Here is a 21,914-nt window from a genome sequence, read left to right as displayed (position 1 = left end):
AAATATAACTAGACTATGTTGTTTATTACGGCATGACAGGTAATGTTTCGATTTGTTATGTTACTTTTGAGGCCTTTGTTAGCTGAACCAAAGTAGCATAAAAGAGCAATGGCATAACTTTAATGCCTTACTTCTGATCTGTGAAGGTATTTTGCGATTGTGCTGTGAGGCACTGGTGTACAGTGTGTTTCTACTAGTTCCCTTTCCCAGATGTATTAGCTATTAATATAATTCAATTACTGCTCTGCATTTCAGTCTGGGCAAATTGTCTGGATTCCCAGAGCAGTTAACACAGAAAAAGTGCCTGTTTCTGCATGGAGAATGAAGTCCAAGAAGCATTGCAAATAATCTCCCCCCCCCCAACATTTTCCATGAATAGAAAAGAGGCAATTGTCCACATAAACTGAGCAAAAGCTGCAGGAAGCTTTTTACCAGTCCTAAACGGCCTAAAAATTGTCAATTACTGCATGTAGACTTTAAACGCTTAAATTGTCATCCTGAGGCTTTGCATATTGATTCTTCATTGCCATTAAATCCGTACTCACCAAGTGAAAGAAATCATTTGAACCTATCAAATAAAATTGTTTTGTCTTTTACATTACTGAGACATGTTCTAAGCCAGGAACTTAATCTACTTTAACACTTTAGTACCTCTTTATCTGAAACGTCAAACTTCTGGTAAAACCTGAGTTGAGGCTAGAGGTTGAAAGGTAGACACAGTTTTGTGTAGTATGCAATGAATATGCCAAAATAGATATATTACACCACAGCTGCCCTTGCTCACAAGCACATGCTTCCAATTTAAAAGTGTCGGCTTTCAGCACATATCTAAGGATCTTTTTGCATGGACAAAAAACCCCAACTGCACCCCAGTTGGATGCAGCCGGGTTGTGGGATGCAGGCCGAAATTATTATACATAATTCGCTTCTCTAGAGTTTCAAAGCTGGGATCTTTCTGACTTTGAAAAGCAGCCTCCGAAGTGTGCCTGGGACCCGGGATGCAACCAAGCTGCACTCGCCCAGCAGAATCACCAGTGAATTAGGTGTGATAATTCCCGCATTCATCCTGCAACCTGGCTGTATCCCATTGGGGTGCAGTGGGGTTTTTTGTTTATGCGAAAAGCTCCTGAGTCTCAAATACTTGGAGGACTGCTTTAAATTCCATATTTTCTGGAATACTTCAAGCAGCACTTCAACCCATGTACAGACAGACAGAAAGACTGATATTGTTGTATGTTATGTTTTAGGCCTTCTCTGTTAATCTAAACTGAGGGGCATTGTTATGTTATGTCAGACTGAATGTCATATTATTTTATATTGTAGTGCCAGTCCTATTGAACAGTGCTACTGTGAGTGGTTGCTAGTTGGCTGCTGGTCCACAGGGTTTCTGGGAAAGAACAAAATAATTGTAGTCAATAGGCACAAATATGATGATACTATTCCTTGGCACATTATAAAATAATTGCTGATCCCCAACCACATTATCTTGATATTCAACACTGCTACAACCTATACATTGTAAATGTAAACACCTTCCACTCTCACCTACCTGATATAGTTCTACTATACCCTAGAGCTGTGTGTATCTTGGCTGCTGTGTTGTTCAGTTGGATCAGGGGCTTTATCTGCTCACATCATAACTAAATATTTTCCCTCCAGAAATCTCTTGGTAGGACAGGGAAAGGCAGTCAGTATAGAGAATACACAGTTAGATGGTCCAGCAGTCTGATATCTAAGACAGCTTCATACGCTTGTTTCAGTTTAATGAGTAGTGTGGGATAAAAGCAGAAACCTTGAATATTGACTCCCCCCCCCCAGAAATGGGGAAATATGTATCTGATCTCATTTTCTTTGTCCCCATCCCAAGACAGTGAGAACTTAGATTTTTAAAAGCACTATGCTGTTGGTTGGGTTAAAGAAATATGTGTGCCGGACAGATTTGTATCTGTGATCCTTCATCTAGCTAGGGATATAAATGCTGAAGCCTGCCTCTATTTGCATAGTCTCCAGCAGATTGTGATATGGTGGGGAGAATTTATTTTGTGTTTTACCTTCCAGTGATGTTTTACCTTCCAGTGACCTTTGCTGAAGTGATCCCTTTTTCTACCATGTCTTTTTTTTTAATGATAAAAAACACAGATGATTTGTCAAGTTATTAGAGCACCGAAATGATTTCCCCTGGACTATTTGGCCTTGTGTCCACAGTGACAGAATTCACAGTTGACAGTAACTCTGCAATTATAGGGTGACATTCTAATTTGTACAGACACCAGGTGCCTGTCTTATTTATGAGGTAATTGGACCCAGTGTTGGCAAGTCTTGACTTGCTTTTGTAAGGAACAACTGATGGTGAACCTTAGCTAGAAAGTACTGACCAGATTTTATATTTTTCGAAGAAGAAAGTTTCCTAGGTCTTCACAAGCCCCCCCCCCCCCAAAAGCCTGTTCATATAAAGTCAGTAGCTGTAATAATTTTCTGTGAGTGAACATAATCAATTTCATCTATTTTATTTTTTGAAATGGGTTTCAAAGGTCATCCAAGGTTTTAGCAAATATTCAGATGCAGTTACCTCTCTCCTCTGTGACATAAAGGTGGGAGGATAACTAATACTGGGGTGGGTTCATTAGTGAAACATAGCTGCTTGGAAATGGTGTTCCTGGGTATTGTCAATTGGGCCATTTATACTTGAGAACCATGTACACTCTGAACTGAGTCAAGGAACAATCAATGAAGAAGGTCATATTTCTCAGCATTAAATTATGGCTACAGAGAATGGAATATAATAACTAAATATTTCCCATCCAGAAATCTCTTGGTAGGACAGGGAAAGGCAGTCAGTATAGAGAATACAAAGTTAGATGGTCCAGCAGTCTGATATCTAAGACATCTTCCATCTTGTTTAAAGGAAGCAGTGGTTAGGCCACTCCTGAAAAAACCTTCCCTAGACCCCCTGGATATGAGGAATTATAGGCCGGTGTCATTGATGCCATTTTTGAGCAAGGTGATCGAGAGGGCGGTTGCCCTTCAGCTCCAAGCTGTCTTGGATGAAACTGATTATCTAGACCCATTTCAAACTGGCTTTAGGACAGGCTTTGGGGTTGAGACTGCCATGGTTGCCTTGACCGACGATCTGCGTCTGAGAATTGACAGGGGGAGTGTGACCCTGTTGGTGCTCTTAGACCTCTCAGCGGCTTTTGATACTATAGATCAGGGCATCCTCTTGGACCGCCTGAGGGGGTTAGGTATCGGGGGCACTGCTTTGCAGTGGTTCCGGTCCTTCCTCTCGGGCAGGTCTCAGAGGGTGCTACACTTGTGGGGTTCCTCAGGGGGCTATTTCGTCCCCAATGTTATTTAACATCTATATGCAGCCGCTGGGTGAGATAATACGGAGTCATGGTGCTGGGTGTTATCAGTACGCTGATGACACCCAAATCTATTTCTCTGTATCTCGTTCATCGGCCTCGAATTCCGGTGGCATCTCTTCTCTCAATGAATGTCTTCAGGCGGTAATGGGCTGGATGAGGAAAAACAGATTGAAACTGAATCCAGACAAGACGGAGGTGCTCATGGTAGCGGCCCCGAAACCAAGAATTGGGTTGCAACCTCCAGTCCTGGATGGGGTCACACTCTCCTCCAGCGACTGTGTTCGCAGTCTGGGGGTGCTCCTTGACTCGTCGCTCCTGATGACAAATCAGGTAAATGCGACGGTCAGGAGTGCCTGTTATCAGCTTCGGCTGATACGCCAGCTGTGCCCTTTTCTGGAAGTAAGGGATCTTGAGACAGTTGTGCACGCGCTGGTAACCTCACGCCTTGACTTCTGTAATGCACTCTACATGGGGCTACCCCTGTGCTTGACTTGGAAATTACAGCTGGTTCAAAACATGGCAGCCAGGCTTGTCTCTGGAACATCTAGGAGGGACCACATTACTCCGGTTTTGAGGTCCCTCCACTGGCTGCCTATCAGCTTCCGGGCCCAGTACAAGGTGTTGGTTATCACCTTTAAAGCCCTAAATGGCTTGGGTCCAAGCTATCTTAGGGACTGCCTCCTCCCGTACAATCCTCCCCGCGCTCTCCGGTCCTCTGGGAGGAACTTACTACAGCCTTTAAAATCTAGGCTTGCGGCGACCTCCCAGAGGGCGTTCTCTGCTGTCGCCCCCAAACTCTGGAACGACCTGCCGGATGAGATCCGTCAGATAACATCATTAGACAGCTTTTAAAAAGCGGTCAAGACGGATCTCTTCTGGCAGGCCTTTCCAGATTAACCATCCCGGCCCAGGTTCCCTGATTCCCTCATTCCTCCCGTGGCCTAATCTTAGTGATGGTCGAGGATCAACAAAGGGATATCAGGGTTTTTAGTTTTTAATTGTTGTTTTTATGCATTGATATTGTGTTTTAATATGTTACACTGTTTAATACTGTCTTAAGGGGGGGAGGGATAAAGTGTTTTTAATTGTCATATTTTATATTTTACTGTTGTTAACCGCCCGGATTGGTTTGCCAGAGGGCGGTATACAAATTATTATTGTTGTTGTTGTTGTTATTATTATTATTATTATTATTATTATTATTATTATTATTATTATTAGACACTGTCAGGGTTGTCATGTTTGTTGGTGCTTGTATTGAATATATTTTATAAAGAAAAAGGGTTAAAGAGAAGAAGGTGTTGGAAAAATAATATAAGCAACTGCAAGACAAGTGATTAAAGTCACAAGAAACACTAAATCATTCTGTCTCAGCTTGTTAACTGCCATAAAAAGGGTGTGTCTCACTCTAAGAGTATGGCATTGTGGAAGCCACCCCTTTGAATGCCAAGCTGGGGCTGTGGCAGTCGCATGCCATGCCTCCAACCCAGCTTTTTGCCAACACAAAAAGAAGTGGTGAAATGCCGCTCCTTTTTGAGCTGGCAAAAAGCTGCCTTTTTGAAGCTGCTATGGCTTTGGAGTGCTCCTGTGACATGCATAGTATAAATGCCGCACCACCAGAGCACCGCAAAGCTCCCTGCCATGTGGGTGGGCAGGTAGTATAATGCCAGCTTGGGGGCAGTGTCAGAGCATATGCCGTCTAAACTCCACAATCTGATGCCTCCTGCAAGCCGGCGCAAAGGGGTGGTCTGTTTTGCCTCAGCATTGTGTATGTACCGAATACATGTTGCTCTGCTATTGCCACCTGTGAAGTAAACATACTCTTCTTCAAATCTGATGTAAGAAGTCTGCCTCAACACATGGGTTTGAGGGTGAATCTGCTGTTGAATTCAAACAAACCTTAACAACGTTGTCATTAAAAAAAAAAAACTCTAAAAAGATCCAGATTCCATTCTCTAGTAATACCATTACTGAACCAACCAAAAAGCCAAAAAATTACATCATGCTAGCTTTTGAATCTTCAGGAGTTTCTTCACTAGAGATGGATGCACCCGTACATGTACATGTGTATATATATGTACGTGAAATAAACCAACAATGGTCCTAGCATACACATTGTAAATGTGTATGTATATGTACGTGAAATAAATGAACAATGGTCCTAGCATACACATTCTGTTTGGATGTTACAGAAAGTATGTGTAACATATTTAACCTTTAGCAAGAAGGAGCTAATGAACCAGGACATAACACTTTGAGGTTTATACCTCCAATAAAGGTAAAACTCTTTCATTTGGAGTACAATTAGCAAATTCCACCTATATAGCACCTATTTTTTTCTAGATATTAAAGTACAGAGATTTCTTATGAAATCCAGTGTTCTCTTCATAAGAAAGGGGCAATTAATCTTGCACAGGACAGAAGAGATTGTTACATGGGGACAAGATAAGAATGGGATCATTTCCCCATCTTAATCCCATTCTTATCCTGTCCTTGACAGCATGAATGACGGTGTGAAAGTCCTTCCCATGATTGAGCGGGAAAGATGAGACAATGATGAGAGAGGAACAGGATGTCCCTCATGTGATAATCTCCAGAGATAGATTGGATCTCAATGTAAATTACTTTGCTTCTGCTAATGGATTTGAAATTTTATTGCCTGTCTTTCACTGACCTTTTCCTTGGTCTCCACACGGCCAAGGAAGGGAGTGACCTCTACCTTCATTGATATCCCTCCAGTCCATCTTAACTGATGACAGAAGAAACTGAGTGGACAGAGTGGCTCAGTAGTTAAGACACTGACTGATAATTGCAAGACCAGCAGTTTGGCAGTTCGAAGCCCAAATGCCACATGACAGAGTGAGCTCCCATAACTAGTCCCAGCTTCTGCCAACTCAGCAGTTCAAAAGCATGTAAAAGTACAAGTAGATAAATTGGTGGCACTTTGGTGAGAAGGTAACAGTGTTCTGTGCAGTCATGCTGGCCACATGATCAAAGGGTTGTCTTTGACAATGCTGGCACTTCAGCTTAGTATGGCGATGAGCACTGCCCCTTACAATCAGATATGACTAGGCAGTCTTGTCAAAGGAAAACCTTTACCGTTTAAACTATTAGATACATTTATATTCCATGAAATCATAGTGAAATCATTATCTATCTAAACTAAAATAGTCAAGCAGAGAGAGTGACTGGCCAAAGTCGATTTTCAAGGATGAGCAGAGACTGGAAACTGGATTTCTCAATCCCAGTTTAGCATCTTTATGATCATATCCCATTGGCTCTATGCTATAGCAACAGGTCAGTTTGGGGAGATGAAAGTTATCAAGTGCATTTCTGCTATCCTGTCTATGACCATAGCGCTCTGTTTACAGCTTGTCAAATTAGAAGTAAAAAAATTGTAAGATCGACCAGTGCAAAGCAAAGAGGCAAGTCTGATGGAAGACCAAAAGTGTGGGACCTATGAGTTTGCCAGAAATCTATGGACCATGATCCAATAAAATGTATGGATCGTGGTCCAACAAACCTTTGTGTGTTAGAATACTAGGAGATATTGTCAGAACTGATTCTGACTTCCCTAGATCATCCCACCTTTTAATATTGGATATATTGGGTCTCTGTGCACCTTTGTATATCATCATTTGCCTCAGATGCTGCTGACAAATAACCACAGTAAACCAAGCTGGAGGAAAGGCCACAACTTTATTAATAGCAAACAATTGGTAGGGTTGGCACCAAGCATGAGGTCAAGATCTGCAAAATCAAACAACCCCATGTTTGTCTGATTAGCGACAACCTGGTACCCACCAGGCATTGGGATGACCTAGGGGCTAAGGAACACTGCTTGACCGCAACTCTGCCATGCGTTCACATATTCACTAAGCCCCTAGTCACCGGAAGGTGTCCTCGCGTTATGGCCCCCGCAATGGCCATACGCCTGCCCTATTCGCCCCCGGGTCCCAACTAACTCCCAAACCAGAGCTCCGTAGCCCTGGTACCACACCGTGCAGATCCTGGCCTATGCTCCGACTCCAAGTTGTGACAAAAAACCCACAAACCAAGTGGTGGGTGGGTGGGAGAAGCACTCCGTTGCCTACTCCCTTCCTACTTGTCTCCGAACCGCTCGGAGCCAAGCGCCGACTGAGGGCCGGAGCCGGCTGCGCTGCCTTATATAGGCCCCGGCTCCGCCCCCAGGTCACCTGATTCAGGAGACTCCTCCTCTGGGGCAGCTGACCAATGAACTGCCCTGGAGGACTGGAACTCCCAGATCATAGAGCCCGGCCCCTAGAGCGTCGCAGGGCGGAAGCGACTCCACTTCCGCCTCGCGCACCAATAAGGGGCCAGGGCAAGCCCCAGAGGCCTCTTGGGCTTGTAGTTTGTCGCCGCTTCTAGCGGCAAAACAGCCTGCCCGTCCAGCCGGGCGGCCGCTTTTTTTTCCAATTTGCTGTTTTTAATAATTTCTTTATTTATTTTTCAAATAAATCCCTGCCTAAATCATCCTCATGTTTAAATTTCTACATTTTTTTCAGCTTTATGTAGCATTAATGAGAGTTAACATTTATTTCACTTTATGCATTTTTGCCTGATCACCAAGCGATTTCTGTAGTCTGGCTGCAGCACTTGTCTACAGTAATGTAACTCTATACTTCTTGTAACTTTATTTGCTTTTCTGTGATGTTTACAGCACTTTATTTTGTTTCCAAGGGCTTTTATGATTTCCATTTTAATTTTCTAATGCTGTTTGATTTAAGTATGTTTGCTTCTCAAGTGTGGCATCTGATCACTCTGTACACCTTTTATGTAGCAGTTTAATTTTTTTTTTCATTTTAACAAATCACCCCCACCCACTCATAAAATGATGAAAAAAAATTCAAGGGTAACTTGATACCTCCCTACCAAGGACAAGCTATTACTCAAATATCATTAACTGTTTGAATTATTATTTCTCTCCTCTTCATAATCCTTTGCAAAAATACTGAGAAAGGAAGGGAAGCTCTCATCTCCCCCTACCCACAGGAGAGACTGTGGTATTTGCATGTCTCCCTTTAAAATACTGAAAAGATGATGTGAGTGGGGTGAGGCTTAGCAGCAGGAGAAAGGAGGGACTTCAGTTTCCAAATTTTAAATTTTAATTTTTTATTAAAATCTTATGCTGATTGGCCAACTCTATTTGGTTTTGTTATGGTTTAATAATAAAGTTGTGGCCTTTTTCTTTCAATTGGGTGTTTTGTGCTTATTCAGCGGCGGCTTCCCTCCTAGGCAAATAATGTTCCAGGCTCTTAAAAAAAATTTTTTTTTTCATTTGGCTTTTCATACTTTCCCATTGTGATCTCTCTCATCCTTAAGTATTTGTGAAGTTATTCATTAAAATATATTTTATGGGTGTGATATGACATACTTAATCTTTTTCCCACTAAAATATGGAACTTGTTTTTTAAAAAAAGATCCTCTGAGAATTACACTAGAGCAGTGTTCTCAATTTGCACCAGTCCCTATTCCGCACTATAATTAGAATAACAGTTAATCTGCCCATGAAAGGTATTCCATTTTGGCACTGCATCCTTTAACCTTGCAGTTCCTGGTAGCTTGCCCACTTTTAAATGTCCATATTAATAGTACAGCTCCTCATTTTCTTCTCTCCTTTATTTTATAGGTCATTTTATTATTTTCTTCACAAAAGCTAACTTCAATGATGCTCTCAAGAACAGAAGCATACTGAACTATTTTGGAGACATTCACACAAGCACTGAAATGGGGAAGACTATGCAGTTTTGTTTGGTGTACTTTTGGTCACACAGGATGAAAGAGACAAAGCAGGAAAGGTGATTCCATTTGGAAAACTAGCTTTTGATGAGGAGAGTGTTTGAGTTTCACAAAATACTTGAATGGTGCCTTAGATCAGAGAGGATTACACAGAGAGAGTCCCCAAATGGCAGCATAAATGAAAAATATTTTCAGCCTGAGCTTTATACCACATAGGCTCTTTACAATCCCTAACCAAAGGCCAATATTAGATGACCACTTTTTGGCCTTTCCTTCTCAGGCTTTTTATGACATACCTTGTAACTCAAAAGTTATTAGAAGGTCTGTGCTTCTTTTCAGGTTTAAGAAATTGCTGAGGTCAGCCAAAAACTATTAATATTTTCCTCTTCAGGGAAAAAACCCACCCTTGGACAATAACTTTCAGAAAAAAGAGTAGCTACTGAACAAAAAGAATTTCTTAAAATTCAGTCTGATTTAGTATCATTTGATGGAATAATAACTTGTAATGGAAGAAATAAAATAAATTAGATATAATTTTCAAATTATTGCTTCTTATTTTAAAAATCTCAGCCACTTGAAGAACTTTTTGTGTGTGTAAAGCTTCATGTAAAAGCAAAATATTTAGATTGACAAACATCTTCCTTTGTTAAGGTATTTACACATTATACTGTACATATATCTCTTGTGCCTGGGCTACATATACTCTCAACATTGCTATCCCAAAAAGAATATTTTGTTTTCTTGTCCTTCCACTTCTCTACTTCACACACACACACACACACACACACACACACACACACAGAATGTTACTTGGCAAAAGGTTAAAATGCCAACTGCCAGTGGGGACCAGTGTCACCTGAGATGGGGAGTGAGGCTTTAGGGGAGAGGTTTTGGGGAGCAGGGCCAAAAGGACTCACCCTCAACTCCCTGCCTGGCATACTTTTACTGAGCAAAAAGGGAGGGAGAGGCCCAGGACAAACCATTCCTCACTGCCCAGTGCAGCTTTAAACGTGTAAAGCCATGCCTGGCAGGGAGGAAGAGGCCCACTGGGACTCTCCCTCCTGCTGCATGCTGTGGTACACAGCAGGAAGGTATGGTGGGGGGAATAGTATCCAGGTTGTCAGACCTCTTCGGGGTGTCACCCGGTGTGGTCTACCACCCTGCACCCCCACCATTTTCATTTATCTCAGAATAATGCAAAGTTAACATGGCACTCAAGATTCAGGGGAAAGGGATGTGGTTGAGAAGAGTAATAAGAGTTGTGTGAGTTGCCTCTCCTGACCTTTGGTTAGTGAAGGGATTACAAAAATGAATGGGAGGGGGGGGATTCCTAGTAATACCAATTCATTCCATGCCTAGATTTTTTACTCCACTATACTGTCATGAAAAAAGTACTGCTCTCTCCAGAAAGTGATTATAATAATATTATAGTCCAGATATACCTTTCAACACAATTGCTTTGTTTGGATCTCCTTGGGCCAATTTAGGGCCAGGACAGTTTTTGTTTTTGTTTTTCACTCCAGAAAGTGATAGAAGTCAAACCCAGAAATCTAAATGGTCTAAGCGTCCTAATGTCATGCTCCCTTGGGGCATTTAGGAGCAAATTATTTTAATTGCCCTTTCATCCCCAGGCGGGGTATGGAGTTTATAAAATGACCTCGTGGGCTGGCATATGACTGTAAGTCTCACTTTTATACTCTATTATAGGGATATCCACATTTTTCATGGCCCAAAAGGGGTTTTTTTCTGTTGACAGAATCAAGTGTTTTTCAACCAAGCCCCCAGAGCTAGCATACAACGGAGACAGAAAGCAAGATAAAACCAGATAAAATTTAAATGAATATCAACTGCACACTGTTGTGCATAATGTGTTGTTTCTTGACCCAATGCATTACATATTCCCTCACCTATCCCTGGTGGATGGAAGAAATTTCATGTTCCTCAGATAGGACCAATCTATTGTTAAACAGCTTGTATAACTTCATACTGCCCCCACTGTAGGACTGCCTGGGCACTTGCTTATATCAGGTCCAAAAAAAGGGGGGTGGCGAAAAGGACGAAAGAAAACATGCTAATGCCAAACTTCAATAAATCTCTGAAACTCTTCATGTTACTATTACATGTTATACTACCTGGCAACTAGCTGAACTTTGGGGACTATGTGCAAGGTGATTGATTGTGTAACACATGCCTTAGACTGTAGATTCAGGTCAATGTGGGATTTTTGCAACAGGATATGGTGAGGAACTGAAATGTTCATCTTAGTATACGAGGATTAAATATTATATTTCGAAGTGACTTAAGTTGCACCCTTTACAGTTCCCGAAGTGTATAGTAACCATCAGTTCAATGGGTTTTCTGTTCCTGACAAATTTGTACAGGATTATACTATGATGATAATCTTTCTTTTCCCCTGAAGAAGAAAGACCTTCCTGAACAGGGGGGATGAGGGTTGGGACGCAAGTTACTTCTTTGGCGTCTATTACTAGTGTTGGGTTGCCATAGGCATCAGGATGGCGCTTCTTCTCAATATTTGTCTCTCTTCCCTCTGTGTTATATTTTAAACTGTTGTGAGACCACTGACAGTTCTGTGTCAACAGCCTGAGAAATGAAGAACATAGTAAAGCACAGTTTAGTCAGGAAGACGTGGCCATTCATAATGAGCCTTTTGTTTTACGAAGTACCAATCTCTATCCTCCTGTGCTTTATGGCAACAAGATAACCTGATTGCATCTCCTGTGGGTGGTGTCTCTCTGATCAGCATTACCATTCGACTGAGTATTGAGATTGATGTTCCTACATGAAATTAATCAGCCAAATGTCGAGAAATAAAATCCCTTACCAAAAAGAGCAACCCTAAGCACTCAAACCCCCACAAGTGTGTTGTCAATATGAAAGCAATGCACAAAATGCGTGGCCAATTAGACTTAAAAACACTCATTTATATTTCCCATCACACACCAAAAAAAAGGAGACAAAATAGATAACACAGCTATAGGCCCATAGCATTATTTTCCATGCAAGGCAAACTTTGCTTCAAAGTTTTGTAATATAGACTTCAAATCATACATGCAGAAAGAAATCTCAGAGGTGCAGTGGAGTTCAGGAAAGGTAAAGGTGCACTAGAGGCCACATTGCCAAAGATACATTGGCTAATGGCGTGTACCGAAGATTCCAGGAACGAAAATTCATCAGTTGTACTTTATAGACGATTAGCAACACGCATTTGTCAACAAAAAGTTATGGATGGCTCTTAACTACAGGCAGTACCACTATATTTGTCCCGATTCCCAATACCCCACAGGCTGCTGGGAGGAAACCTCTGATTGATAATGCAAAGATAGGTTACGCTAATCACAAGCAGATAGACGAATCCTTGCCTGGCGGAGGTCATTGAGGGACAAAGGCTTTGGCCAAGCAGTCTGCGTCAGGGAGGCAACAGGAACCAAGGTCAACTTAAGATCCCAGGCTGTGTCCTCTGTCTCCTCAGCAGATGAGTCATGCCCTTGTCCTGCTGGCTTGCGGCTGCAATTCTACAGGATGAGCTGGCTGGAGCTGTTCAGCAGGACGGCTGGCTGTTTTGCAAGGAGGGGAGAACTGCCGTCTGGCAGATTTTGCCTGGGTCTCTCCCTCTGCCCTCTTTCATCAGACTTTTCCTCCAGGTCCCCCCAGTCCTGCAGCTCTTGGCCCATGACCACTATTAGATAGTCCTGATTGTGCGCACATCTGCCCTTAGGCAAGAGGCGGCTACTGTTCAGTAATATGGAGAAACCGGATGGCTTCCAACGGCAAAGAGGATCATGCAAGTGTTTACCACCCTATTTGCTACAACGTCTATGTAGAAAAATATCATATGAAAAGCGGGGATTAGGGCCTCAACAGACCACCTCCCCGAAAGGGCAGGCTGGAGCTGCCCGTTCTCTGCTCCTGAGGGACGCCGCAGCAGCCAAACAGTGTGGCTCCCTCTGACAGCAAAAGAAACCCGCTTAAAAGCACGTTCCTTTTTGGTGCATGCGGCAGACATCATGGTGTGCCATTGGCACAACCCTGTTGCGGCGGCATTGGTGTGCAAACATGAGGTTACATGTGCAGATGCTGTGCTGCGTTGTGTCATAATGGCGGCCCCATGAGTACGGGCGACGCCATGATGGCGGCCGCTGTTATGATATTAGGATTCAAGAGTTTGCGGTCACTCTGCTCCCCCAAATCCTGGTTTTGGCCCCCAAAGCTGCACAAATCACCCATTTGTGTTTTGGCCCCATAGTGCCAAAAAAGCACCCTGCCTTAAACTAACAAGAAGGAGGAGTGTAGATAGGAGGGGGATATCAACAATAAAAGATCTGCCAGCATCACCACTATACTACTAGCAGAAAACATCAAAAAGACTTGGAAAAAATTATTCAGGATAGGAAAAGAATAAAGTGCAAAGGCAGCTTACTGCTGAATGTAAAGAACTTAAAAATCATGCCCATGGAGAGGTCTCCCTAAAATTCAACCTAGACACTGAGAATTGGAAACATTAAAGCGTTTCTTTACCTAGAATCAAACATTGATCAAAATAGACGCAAGTCAAGAATCCGGTGAATGAAGTTCTGAATGGGAAAGGGCAGTAAAGAACTAGAAAGTCCTCAACAGTAAAAAAATAAACTGACCACTAAAGCTGCAATTGTCCAAGCCACTGTATTCCTCACAGCATTACTGATGTGAGAGCTGACATGAAAAAAGTTTGATAAACAAGAAAAAAATTAATTGAGATGTGATGTGAGTGGAGAAAGAGTGCAAGGAAACAGCGCAGCCAAAAAGTCAAAGGTTGTTGAAAATCAAGGCTGAAATCTCCCTGGAAGGCAGATGATAAATTGGAAAACTGTTGTACTTAGGCCCACGTCATGACAAGACATGACTTGAAAAATGATGTTAGTAGAAAGAGAAGATTGACTGCATGTCAGATTCAGATGGACCTGAATTTGCAGGACATATGCAAGTAGTGGGAGAGGACGGGGGTAACGGAGACATATAATCCACAGGTTGCTATGAACTGGGATTGACTCAAGGACTATTGACAACAAGTGCACAAAACTGAGCAGCTATGGGTTCCAGTTTTCCTTTTGTTGTTGTTTTTATTTGTTTTTATAGTAGTTACTGGACAACGACGAAGAAAATAAACCGAGTCAAAGAAAAGCATAGTCCAACTAACCCTGGCTTCGGTAAATGGAACACAATCTTTCCCTGCCTATGATACATGGTCAGCTCTACCTTTCAGTAAAGTGTCAGCAAAGTACAGGTTATGGATCACCTGCAATCCCTTGTGATTCCCGTGCTCCACCCCCAGAATTTTTTATTTCTTAGAAAAACAAACTATTTCTGGGATAAGGAAAGAGGCAGTATTTCTCAACAGCCTTGATGAACAGCACTAGGGTATCAAGACTTCCCTTGTCTTACATTGACCAGAACTGGAGAGGATATACTTCTGCTCCCCACACCAAGCTGAAATTAAAGCCAAGGTTTAGTTCTGCCATCTATCATACACCGTTATAAGCACTGGGACAATGTTACTTCAGATTGCAAGTGATGACTCAGATAATTCAGTGTTTTAAGTGTGCAAACTGTTTTACAACCTTTTAGAAACTTTCCTGCTGTTGAGATAAATTGGCTGTTGCTTAAGTCATCAATTGGGTGACCGATTGGTTGTTTCTTGGGACATCATTTTTGCGTTTTTCTGAAGATGAGGACAACATTTGCCCGTCTCCATTCTGTTGGGACCTCTCTTGCTCTCCAAGAATTCTCAGAGATTGTTGATAGTGGCTCTGGGTTATATCTGCAAGTTCTTTTAGGACTCTTGAATATGATTCATCTGACTACAAAGACTTAGAGTCATTTAAAATATTTAGATATTCTTTTACTACTTCTTTGCATATTCTCGACTGCAGTCCCTTGCTGTATCATTCATTCTGTTATCACCAGATAAAGCACTGGTGACATATATCTACAGTATCAATCAATGATATCAATCAATCTTTATTAATGCTTAGGCCAAAGGCCATTCGCATGATAAAATATAAAACCAATGACAGCAATTCAGAATTATAAAAATTTTTTTTATATCTACAGTAAAAACATTGCAAACTAAGGGCTTGGATATAAATTTTCATCATATTGTTTTTCTTGAATGTAGCTAATGTGACAAGGTGTATCTGCTAAAATTCCTTCTTTAGCACAAGTCTTAAAGGTCAAGGAGCTTTTTTCTTCTATCACAAATTGTTCTCTGTTCTTCCCTTTAATTTATAGAATGATAAATTTTTCAATTTTACCAGAACTGGTATTTTACCAGTTCTGGAGTGATTCTGGAAATGTCCTTGTGGCTTGCAAGCCAGCTGTTAGCCATTAGTCACTGATCACAAACATCAGATAATGTATAAGAGATGATTAGCATAATGGTTTGAAACAAATGTAAAATTGCTGTATTATCACTTATCAGGCAATGTCCTTCTAGGGAATGTAATCACAACCAGATGCATAATGCACTTAGGTGAAAGAGAAATCTATTACTAAGCATTTTATTGTTTTACAGTATGTCAAAAGAACTAGAGAGACTGAGATATTCTAAACAGAAACACAAAAGGAGAGGTGGGGCTGTCCATATTAGTTCTTACTGAACAAACAGCAGCAGGTTGGCAAACAGATGAACTTGCAGACATAATAGAGAGACACACCACTAATTAGGTGCATGGTAGGGGCACATTCAGTGCTAGACTAACAGCTGGATTGCAAGGCTAGAGTCAACAGCCATGGTACTTTGCATATTGTGCTATACCACACATTGTTCTCTAATCAGAAATTTCCATTGAGTAGCCCTGTCTCCATTGGTAACAATGTGCATCCATAGCTTCCCACCTTGGCTCAAGAGAGTCTCTGGATCTGAACGAATAAATGATAAAATCATAAAACCATAGAGTTGGAAAGGACCTCAAGGGCTGTATGGGCAGGATACAATGGGCCAACCCAGTCATATCCTCCCTATGGATCTGGTTCATTCCCAAGCCTTGCACCTACGTGGTCAGGTGTGGCAATGGGTGAGTGTTCAGATGTCCACCTGCTGCTGCAATGTGGAGTTGCCACTTTGCCCATCACTACTACCATTCTAATTGTAGGTCCCTGTCATATCTTGTAAGAGCAGAAATGGGGTGCTTGGCTTCATCCATGTGGCTAGGCACCCTCTTCTGACATCACAGGCTGTGACTTGGGCCAACGAGTAGAATGGTGGTGGCAATAGTAGGTAAGGAGGCATGCAGTTCCCCAGTCCACCAGAGGTTGCAGTGGTGTTTCTGAGATGCACAGCAGTCTTTCTTTTTAGACCAGGCTAATAGCCAGTTGGGCTAGGGTCGGGCCAGTTTGGCTTCCAGTTTGCCCATCTCTGGCCTGGTTCTGTTGGCCTGTGTCGTTTAAACTGGATGACACCAGGCCAAGGGGAACATGGGCCTTTTGGCCTGTGTGTACAGAACCTTTGTTCAGAAAGTGGATGTTTGGGGCTTGAGACTTCTGAGGCAAAAAGAGGCAGCTGCAGACCACCCCAAAGGGGCAGTCTGTAGCTGTCATTACTCAAAATAACTTTGTCTTCTGACAAAAATCCTTAGGTACCCATAGGCATGGGACAGACAGTCCCAAAGCGCCTTGCCATCACCAATTCTAGGCCTAGGGACTGTGCACCAACCGCACGGTCCCAAACCCTAGCACAGCGTGGTGGTGGACTAATGGTGGCATACTGTATACACAGGGGCCACCATTCTGATGTAAGCGACATGCAGCACATACTCCTCCGGGTTTGTTTTACTCCAGAGGGACGCTGTGAGGTTTGGCAGCTGCAGAGTCCATCTGGAGGGAAATAGGCCACCGGCAGGCCACCCTTTGGGGTGGTCTGTCCCAAGCCTAAGAAATCCACTTCAAACTTATCTTTAAGCATAGTGTAGTGATAGCTGAGATCAATTTTTATGTATGGGTTTGGAAGCTGGAAAATGAATAAAGCTGACAGGAAGAAAATCAACAGGTTTGAAATGTGATGCTGGAGAAGATTTTTTTCATATACGCTTCAATTACTAAAAGGACAAATGAATGTGCTCCAGAGCAAATCAGGCCTGAATTCCCATTAAAAGCTACAGCATAGGCATTTTGTGACATGACTAAAGTGAGACTGTTCTACTTTGGACACATCATGAGACAATGAGACTTAATGGATATTATTATGAATGCTCAGCAAAGTGGAAGGCAGAAGGAAAAGAGGAAGATGACATTACACATGGCTTGATTCAATCAAGAAATTCCAAGGCCTGAATTTGCATGACTTGAGCAGAGCTGTTGATAATAGGGCAATATGTGTCTAATATGCACTGCAGAAATAATGCAGTATGGCACTGCTTTAACTGCCATGGCTCAATGCTATAGAATTCTGGGATTGGTAGTTTGTTCTGGCACCAGAGCCCTCCGACAGAGAACCCTAAATAGCTCACAAAACTACAAATCCCAAAATTCTATAGCACTGAGCCATGACAGTTAAATTGGTGTCAAACTGCCTTATTTTTGCAGTGCAGATTAGACTTTGGAGGTCTCTCATTCATAGGGACACCTTATGGTAAAGTTACTTTTTCTCCAAATAATAACTATAGCAATGACTAAGTAACATCCATCAGTATGAAATGTGTGTGTGTGCACGTGCGTGTGCATGCCTTTTCAAGTTGCTTGCTGACTTATGGTGACTCCATGAATTTCATAGGGTTCTCCTACACAAGAAATACTGAGAGGTGGTTTTACCAGTTCCTTCTTCTGAAATATAGCCTGCAACACCTGGTATTCATTGGCAGTCTCCCATTCAAGCACTAACCAGGGCTGACCCTGCTTAGCTTCAAGTTCAAAGACAAATGAGTAAATCTAAGTAATAGTTTTGTATTCACTGTCACTACTTAGTCATGACTGTGACAATATTGTTGCAACAATCTCCCTTCCACCCCTAAGTCATCCTAATTTAGCAACTGCATGGGGAGAAGGAAACCTCTTTTGCTGATGAACATGGATGGATGATGTTTCCATTTGGTTTGGGTGAATGTGGGCTAGGAGAAGTTACTTAGTTAAACATTTTTAACTAAGTAGTGAAGAATATTTAACAAAGTAGTTGATAAAATAATTTAATCTTAACGAATCCTGTAAGACAGATGTACACTGTCATAAGATATTTTCTTACAACTTCATTAGCATTTCAGTGCTAATTTCCACATCTTCATTTTATGTACTGAATTGCTCATTTGTATATTAGTACACTACTGATTGGAATTTTAATGACATTTAATACACTGGGTAGTGTAATACAATTTAATTCTCTAATAATAGGAGAAAAGTGAGTGTAACATAATTAGCAAACACTGAAGATAAACATTTCTATATAATGATAATATTAACTAGGGATGCTCAATTTAACCAAAAAACCCTTTAAATATATCTTAAATTATACATAGCTAGATGCATTTGGGTTTCATTAAAAATGCATCAAGAAATATCACTGGGGTTGTAACAATATTACAAGATTTATTTTTTTTAAAAAAAAACTGTCAGGGAATACAAGAGAAACAGTGATAAAGGGAAATCAGTGGTGAAACCTCCATAATAAAACTGAATAATCAAACTACCTTTGCAATGACAAAATAGTATAGCCTATTTCTTTGAAGACACAGAACCAGTGTAGGGATGTATGTATATCCTGGAGTATACCTGTACATTGATTAATGGTACTCAGTGTGTAAACTGAATGACTATGAAGTAGACAAGCAATTCTTCAAAAATCCTCTCTTCATAAATTCCTTTCATATTGAGTCTGTGCAGACTGGTGCCACAGCAACCAGACACTGCAGCCTCTGGAAGGACCAAGAAAAAGATGCATTCCTTATGTTGTCCTTATGTTCCCTGTGGATGCTTGTTATGAAAACAATAGGGATAGGTAATGCTAATCAAGTAAATGACAGAGAAGATCTAAGGCTGTATCTGCACTGAAGAAATAATGTAATTTGAAAACACTATAACTGTTATGGTTCCATCCTATGGAATCCTGGGATCGTTGTGGCCCTGGGGTGAAGCAGATAGGCAGCTAGGGGTGGCCTCTGGCTGCTCCAGCCACAATCAGCCCCCAATCAGCCCAGGACCATGGTGACCAGATGGCCCGCTACCAATCCACTGTGGTCCAAAATAGGGTGACAGCTTCCAGCCACTTTGGGGGCATGCATCGTCTAAACGCTGTGCTCTTGAAACAGCTGGAAGCGGCTTTATTTAGCCCGTATGTTTCAGACCTCTCTGACAGAACTCTTTGACAGAGAAGGCTAAATATTTTACAAAAACAAATCCTATAATTCCATAGCTTTCGGCCATGGCAGTTAACATGGTATCTAACTGCATTATTTATGCAGTGCATAAAAGTAAGAAACCTGTGATGCACCCAAATGACAGGAGCATGGAGAAGTTGCACATTTCAGTTCTCTTCCACCCTATTATTTTCTAGGGAGTACAGTGAAAATGGTAAATATCATAATGGAAATGTCAAGACATCTACAATGTTTTAGATGAAGCATTGCAGGAGTTAAGGAGTTTTATCGCTGAAAACTAATTTAAGCTTTTTGTGGTAGAATGGTCATCTGACACTCCAAGCTTTTGCCTGTTCCAAGTTGCAATGCAAGATTGAAAAAAAGTAACAAAAGAAAATCCTACAGCTTTATCATCATGACAATCTGACACACTTTGAAATTTGCCTGGGAGCTAAAGATTGGTAACCCTGAAAAAAAATCTTTTCAATGATCTATGTGCTTTAAGAAAACTAGTACAGTGGAGTGATGGCTGGCCTACATACTTTTCTTTTAAAAAAAAAATTCACCTGAGCATTGTCTTTCCAAATTCCCAAATTCCCAAGAAGAATTCCAATATTGTTCTAGAATTTAAGGAAGAGAGATTAGTGATGTGATATGTGCCCATTGCATCCTGATTTGAACTGAACAATACAAAACATCTACACTTCTGGAACAGAAGCACATGAATTTGACTCAAAAATGGTAACAATACCATCAAGCTGTTTCTTCTTTAAAACCTTACATATTCTCCAGTGTTTCCCAGATTCACATAAACAAATAAAGGAAGGAGACCAACTATAGGGATTGTTGTTGTTGTTGTTTTTTTTTTTTTTTTGGCTAAATCAGTTCCCAAAGAAAGCAGCAAGAAATTTTAACAATTTTCTTCCCAAATGATTCAATTTTTGTGGGTGGGCAATGCTGTTTCCTATACAAAAATGCTAGACTTTTTTGGGGAGAATGTGAATTTTGGTCAGAATAACTCCTGAACTGAAAAGTTTCTCAGCAGTCCAGAATTCTTCTCATTTGTGCTTGCTGACACTAAAAAAAATAATACTTTGCTTTGATCATTTAAAAAAATATTATTTCTATCCCCACAATACCAATGACATTAACCTGACATGCTAATGGTTTCCATATCCCAGGTGTTGAAATTGGTCACCCTCCAGTGAAAATCATATGCAGAGATTTGTATGGTTCTACAGGAGCTAGAACCCTAATTATACAGAATTCTAGCTCCTTTGGAAATGACTTCTCTGCAGATTGCTTCCTGCAGTTATACTTTGGGATTGGAGCCAGTAAGACGGATCCACTAACATTTTAAAGAAATGGACTTTCCTCATGCAATTAATACATGAAGAGGGATATATAGCAAAATATCCTGAAGTTTCATTACTCCTAATAGAATTTGTGTACATTTTAGATTAGTAAAAGTAAAATTTGAATAAAGTATCCTTCCCCATAGTCAAGAAAGATTCGACTTACCTGCTACTATCATTTATTCTCTGATCCAACTCAGTGCTTCATAAAGACAATGAAGTTCTTCTCTATAAGTCACTTTGCCAATAAACTAGTTCAGTAATAACCATCACAGTGCAATTCAGAACATTCACAGTAAAAGCATATAGGATCTGTTTATTTCATTGTCATTAATTAGGCTTTAAATTAAGATTGCCAACAACAGTCCAGAGGGGGAAATGGGCATCAATTAATCCTTAACTACAGAGTTTTAATAATGATGTTAATTTCTATTTTACTTCTAATTATCCAGTTAAGCACCAATAAAAAGATACTTTACTTTTGAATACATTAATACAATTACACTTGTGTTACTAATGTACTTTGAGCTAACTAAACAGCCACACAATCTGCATCAACTTGTTGGTGTCTCTTCACTGTTTGTTGACTGGTAATTAACTACATAAATATTAATAGACAATGAAGAAATAGAAATAGAAAAAGAATTCCCATACCTGGGATCAAACATTGATAGAAATGGGGACTGTAGTCAATAAATCAGAAGAAGATTAAGAATGGGGAGGGTGGCTATTTAAGAACTAGAAAAGATTCTAAAATGCAAAGATATATAACTCAGCACAAAAGTTAGAATCATACAAGCCATTGTATTCCCTATGACCATGTATGAATGTGAGAGCTGGACACTTAAGAAAGAAGATAGTGGTGCTGGAGAAGAGTGCTGGGGATTCCATGGACAGCCAAAAGGACAAAAATTGGGCCTTAGAGCAGATTAAGCCAGAAACCTCCCTGCAAGCCAAAATGACCAAACTGAGGCTGTCGTATTTTGGACCCATCATGAGAAGAAAAGACTCATTGGAAAAGACAATGATGCTGGGAAAGGTGGAGAGAAGTAAGAAGAGAGGAAGACCACATGCTAGACAGATGGACTCTGTTAAGG

The sequence above is a fragment of the Sceloporus undulatus genome, chromosome 3 (genome assembly GCF_019175285.1).
Source record: "Sceloporus undulatus isolate JIND9_A2432 ecotype Alabama chromosome 3, SceUnd_v1.1, whole genome shotgun sequence".
NCBI classification, from domain to species: Eukaryota; Metazoa; Chordata; class Lepidosauria; order Squamata; family Phrynosomatidae; genus Sceloporus; species Sceloporus undulatus.
The sequence above is the reverse complement of the archived record's forward strand: the minus strand, read 5'-3'. Positions refer to the sequence as shown.